We start from the raw sequence: 6,422 nt of genomic DNA on the forward strand, positions 1-6,422 counted from the left end.
AAGTAAGATAAGTACTTTAGGCCCTTGTGGTCTTTATCTTAAAAGGAAAATCTCATTTCAGAAGAATTGTCTAAGGACTCTAACACAATAAAAATGATTATAATATGTTGTATGATTAATTCCTTTAGGAAAGTTATTATAAAAGGTTGTTTTATGGTCAAGCATAATTTGCTAATATGACTGTGTCCTTGAAATTTATTCCTTTCTTTATTCTATTTGAGTGAATCTAATTCTATTCTGTACTACCATTTTAAAATAAATAATTTAATTTTTTTAAGCTTGAAGGAAAAAAAATGCTCCTGTTCTGAGAACATAAATCATGACAAATTTCTATAAAGTGAATTCATCTAACCCATCTATAAAACAACACAACTAGTGGTTTATAATGGAAATGCTTTTAAAAAAATCTTAAAAAAAAGTTTTGGAATTAAAAATTGAAAGCCAATTTACTCCTGTTGCCTCCAGAGGACAGTTTAAAAAGCACATATAACTGTAGCCAAATATATTTTAATATGTTTTTTAATCACCTCATTGATGAATTCAGTTTTAACACAGCCGGAAAACTTTGTAAAGCATATTGATTGCAAAGTAGGCTTTTTAACCTATGAAAAGGTTTTCACTGGAACTCATGATGATTCTCAGAACAAACCAAACTAGCTCTCTTGCTCTCACTAGCAAGAATATTTTTGTTTTAGTGATGACATTTATGCAATAATTATGATACCACGTTAATCCTGTATGTTAGAGAAAAGGGGGCAGAAGAAGGGAGGGGAGAAGGGATAGACCATTCATTCTAGCCCATCAACTGTATCTTTTTGTTCCGTTCTGAGAAAGTCTTTCTCATTGGAGCATCACTAGCAATTACTGCTGCTGCTGCTGCTGCTGCAGCCGCCGCGGCCGCTGTCACAGACTCCAGCTGTTTGATGTTAGTCGTCCCAGAGGTGGACGACCTGAAATAGTGAATCAATGCCCTGGACTGACAACAAAGTCAAGGTCTCAGCATCCCCAGGTCCATCTCCCTATCCTTCTCTTCCAGACACATACTTTAGAGACTTGTGTGGGAAAGAGGTCGGGAGAAAGGAAATATGGCGGGGGTGGGATTAGGGAGGGAACTGGTGTCTGCCCTAACGGCTCCCACACTCCTGAGGTTCCTACACAGTCCTGAGATGCCTTCGGATAGGCAAGGAATCCAGACCAGACCGCCTACAGCTGGTGAAGGAAACGTCAGAGGCTGTGGAGCTTGGCTGTTTCTTTCAGTGTGGTCCTGGGTCGACTCCGTTGTTCCGCCCGCTCTCTTCCTCCGCTGTCTTAGAGAGCACACAAGCAAGCGAGGACTCTGGAGAAGTTATTCTGATTAGAAAGTATACAAGCTAGCCCTGAAAATTCCGCTGCTTTTCTCCCCGCCACCTTCCAAATCTTCCCCTACGCCCACCTAGGGTTTCTCACTCTCTGCATGCCCAATTTGCTCATAGTATTCTCTCCTCAAGCTTGGAATACAGAATCTTCTCTTCTCAGCTTTCACTTTCTCCAAACGCAACACTTTCTACTTCTCCCAGCCCCAAAACTCACACAGACACACATACACAGAGACACACACACACATAGACACACACACACACACACACACACACACACACAGACACACACACACACACACACACACACACACACACACACACACACACACACACCTTGATACATCCTTTCCAAGCCCGAAACAGTCCTAACTGGACCCCTTCACTCCGCCCCTCCCGACTGGCAAGGGAGTGCCCTTAGCATACTCAGACACTAAAGCCCTCCTTCACGCTGAGGTCCCACGTGGCACTCATCCCCCACTAGTTTCAGCCTCAGAGCTTTAGAAGTGATACGGCTTTGGGACTGCTCACCCGAGCCTTCACCCTTAGCCCCGAGGGCATCAAAGAATTGAGGCGGACGCTGAGGGGAAGCAGGGGGGGGAAGGTATGGGTAAGAAGATAGATAGTGGTGGAGGGGAACGGGAGGGGGGGAATGGAGGCGGGCAGAGGGAGGAGTATGTTGCTGGTAGGAGTTAAGGAGGGGATGAGGAGGGAGAAAAATTGTATGTTTCACAGTCAGAGCGCTTCTGCTGAACACAGAGGCAGCATGGGTGAAGTGGCCAGAGGAATTATTGTGATGGGACTAGAGCTGCCTGCAATCGATAATTCAGTGGAGAAAAGACATGCAGCCAGAGGCTGCTCTTGTATCTAGGTCTTTAAGAGAAGCAAACGTCCACGTTCCCACTGCTCGCTCTCTGGTTTTTTTCTTTATTAGTTCCCCCCCCCCCCCAAGGGAAAGGATGTTTAAAAATTAAGGACACATATACTCGCATATAATCCCCACACACGGACAACCTGATACAACTTGTATGGGGGAAAGAAAATATCTGACAAAACTCTCTAAGGAAAGTGTGAAAATGCATTCCTAGAATTTCGTGTCTGTAACATCTCAAGAGATGAAATGAAATCGATTTTCTTGTGAACAATTAAAAGTCTTCTAAGGAAATGAAGTTAAATAAATACCTTCCCTGATTCTACTCAGTCTTCTCTCCCTTCTTAAAATACTTTTTATACAATTATATTAGTGAGCGCTTTATTCCTCTGAGATTGGGAGAAGGTAAATTCCTCCTGGACAGAAACTTTTTATAACTCCAATGCCTTGTACTATGCAGGTGATCAGTAAATAAATATCTGTTGAAGAAAACTGTTGCTGGATTAAATTTCAGTTAAATGTATATGTATAAAAATATATATCATGCATACAAACTGACGGTCAGGTTATCTCATTGGATTCAGAAGAAATACCTTATTGATAAAGACATTTTTAAATGACATAATACCATTCTTTATTTACTCTGTTTCATAAAATCAACATTTCTCTGAGATAAATGGTTGCTTAACTATCATTCCCACTTTCTGTTTTATAAAATTTATACCCCACATCCCCCATGGTAAAGTTATCTCAAACAGGTCATCTAATACAAAACAATCATGTTATTAAAGGACTCATGGCAAACTATGCATACTTTAGACTTGTTTATTTTGATCCTACTGTGAATTTCTGCTATCCATGTCTCCCACCTAAAAAGAAGGCCATCTACCCTAATACAAAGAATGATGATTGACCCCACCTGGAATTTAAGCCTCTAATATGCTTGAAAAATATGAATGAAATTTTAGATTAAAATATTATTTGCAGAATGGAAAGGTTTATCTAGATGGAATCATTATTGAGAGGCAGACCCTTGGATAGTTCTTTCTGTCTGAAAACAATCTATTTTTTAAGCCAGAGAAGGCTGAAAGAGGTGAAATTACTTGTCAAAGGCCATGAATTCAGGGTTAACATAGTAAAATTAGCTGCTAATTCTGTTCAGAGCCATTAAACAATCTCTGTAAGTAATAGGTCATTGTAGAAAGTAGAAGTCTAAGGATGTGTTCTATTGAACCTACATCTATTTCAAAGAATTTAACAGATTATTAAATTACCACCAGCAATTGCTACTGTGTGGGAATACTCCCTAACCTCATGTGACAAATTTGTTAGCTTTTGATAAGATCAACCAAATTTTTCTCTTTTAATCAATGTGGTCATCTCAAGCACAAAAGCTAAGGTAAACATTCATGCTTTAGATACATGAAAAATGATATTCTTAAAAAAGAAATGTATTGTAATTATATATAAGCTTTGTTTGTCATGGATTTCACAATCATAGATGTTTCTTATAGGGCAGATTCACAGTTTGTCTTCTTAGGCACAGTTCAAGTTAGTCATTTAAAAATAAATTTACTCAAATAAACTTTCTCATTAATAAAGCCCCACATTTTAACAGGATCTCTCTCCTATATGTCATTTTCAAGGTGCCTAAGAAGAGTTGAAAACTGTGAAGTAACTTTCATGTAAGAAATAAAGTAAAGAATTGAAGGCCGATGGTTTTGACAATAAAGATGTGGATGTGGTGAGTGCCTGCTATTTATTGTATTAACTATGATACAGAATTATTTATTCAAAGTTGAATTAATCAACTATTACATTTTATTTTTATAAGTATTATAATAAAAAAAGGTTTTATATCATCATTACTTGCTCTACATTATACCACTTTCTTAATGGCATGCCATTTTATTTAAAGTTCATGTCTCAGCTTTCAGTGCCTACCTCTGCTAGTATCTTTTACAATTAATTCATTTCACAAAAAGTTATATGCATCCTTTTCCTTGCAAGAATCAGAGATTATAAAATACCTTTAAATTAATGCTTTTGGAGTCAATATCTTGTTATTTTTAAACATCCCCAACTTTTATGTTCAATTAATTATAAAGTATATGTATTGGAAAAGTATTCTGACTGAAGAGCAAATACTGTACCATTGAATAATCTTGAGGGGTAGATTAATCTATAGCCTTTCTTCATCTCAGGGTGGGTTGCTGTGGCAACCACCCCAGCTCACTTTAAAATAATTTTTTTAAAGCTCACTTCAAGAGCTACACCCAGCGTGGGCCAGGCTTAAAAGCAGACAGGCAGTGCACTGCTGTTTTAATATAGAGAGGTAGGAGGAGGAGAGAAAGGGTGGAGTAAGATAGGCCAGACCTCTAACCAGAAAATGGAAATCAACCTACCATAGTGTGAAAATCTAGAAAATCATTTCCCTAGTCACGGCTGTAACTCTTATATTTAAATATTTTATTCATAACTGGTAGGGGCAGAAAGAGTAGGGAAGGTATAGACAAGATGCTGGACCCATGTATACCAGAAAGAATTATGAGAACTATTAAAATTATGAATCAAGGAATACTTTTTGACTTCCCACAAAATCACCTTTCCATGAGAAGCTATACCAATAATGGCCTTAAAGCATTTTTTTTCTCAGTGGAATTGTCATATTGCATTTAATTGGAGAATCACTGGAAATCACTTGGGTTAAAAGGAATATCAGAACTTTCAGTTTTCAAAAAATCATAAAGTTGAAGTACAATCAGTCCATTTTTTACATATTATGAAGTTAAGATCCAAGTGTACTACTTGTGCAATATAACTGAGATTAGAACCCAGATGTATAAAAGACCCATTTATAAGAGCTTTACACAACTATAAGTGCTGCATTGATCTGTGTTTAATTCTCACTAAATTGTAGAAATAAGAATGTTTTAGGTTTTTATATATATATATATATATATATATATATATATATATATATACACACACACATATATATATATATACATACACACACACACACACACACACACACACACACACACACACACACATATATATATATATATATATATATATATCAGAGGTACTTACAAAAGAAACATACATTCAATTTTTGGTTGTATTTTGTGGATACATTGTGTGTTCTCCCTGAGTAATTTAAAATCCCAAACTAGATTCTCCATCACAAACTTCTGTCACATCCCTCCCCATTTATTCTCATTAGACTCATCATACTCAAAAAGAAAGAAAAGCTAAATAATTTTAATGTTAGCTGAAGCCAAACATATTTGAGATATAATTTTTTGGAGGAGAAAAATAATGTAATCCAAACTCAAAGAGAAAGTGATCTCTGAAGGATCTATTGACTTGGAAAACTGAAAATTAACATTCTTACTGTATTTCTATTTATTTTGTTAAATATTTCCCAATTACCACATACAGCTGCCAGTTGTAGGAATCCTCTAATTCCATTCCAATATCAAAGTTGATACAATGGGAATCCATTGTTTAATTTTTTAATTGCCATTATCTATTTCTTTGGGTTATCTGCCCAGTAGGCATCTTCATTATTGTGAATAATTTAATGTTAATTGTTAGATATGTTCTAAAATGTATCCAGAATAAGATTATTCACAAAAGTTTCTTTTTTGATGGAAAAATCCATATTTGATATCAGCTACAACAAATGGAATACCATTAATGAAATATCAAAAATTATGATCTTTTAATTCACCAGATAGTTATTTGGAGGCTTGGTTTTCTTTGGCATGTACTACAAATATGTGTGGTAAGAGCAAAAGAAAGACTAGGAAAAATTATATCCACATAGTTGATTTAAAACTGTCCTTAGTGAAAACTTTCCATATTTTACTACTTCCCTGATGAGTGAAGATGGTTAATTTCAGTCACAGACCTTTCCAAAAAGAAAGGAAGGAAGGAAGGAAGGAAGGAAGGAAGGAAGGAAGGAAGGAAGGAAGGAAGGAAGGAAGGAAGGAAGGAAGGAAGGAAGGAAGGAAGGAAGGAAGGAAGGAAGGAAGGAAGGAAGGAAGGAAGGATTGTAAATGTTATTCTGCAAAGGGAAGGGTGTACATCAATGTCAAATTATGGTGACAGTCTGTGTTACTTTCTTATAATAAAAATAAGTAATCTATCTTGACTATACTAAGAGAAATATGAAAGCTGCAGAGAAA

General features: G+C 36.5%; 1 long non-coding RNA gene across 1 annotated transcript; it reads right to left on the reverse strand.

Annotated features, from left to right (window-relative positions):
* Positions 1-491: 491 nt before the first annotated feature.
* On the reverse strand, positions 492-1,952 carry LOC141555312 (uncharacterized). Its single transcript, XR_012486144.1, has 2 exons — positions 1,782-1,952; positions 492-1,336 (listed from the first exon to the last, which is right to left on the reverse strand). It is a non-coding gene; the product is annotated as an uncharacterized LOC141555312 (long non-coding RNA).
* Between the last annotated feature and the right edge of the window lie 4,470 nt (positions 1,953-6,422).

This window comes from Sminthopsis crassicaudata, chromosome 1 (assembly GCF_048593235.1).
Source record: "Sminthopsis crassicaudata isolate SCR6 chromosome 1, ASM4859323v1, whole genome shotgun sequence".
Classification (NCBI taxonomy): domain Eukaryota; kingdom Metazoa; phylum Chordata; class Mammalia; order Dasyuromorphia; family Dasyuridae; genus Sminthopsis; species Sminthopsis crassicaudata.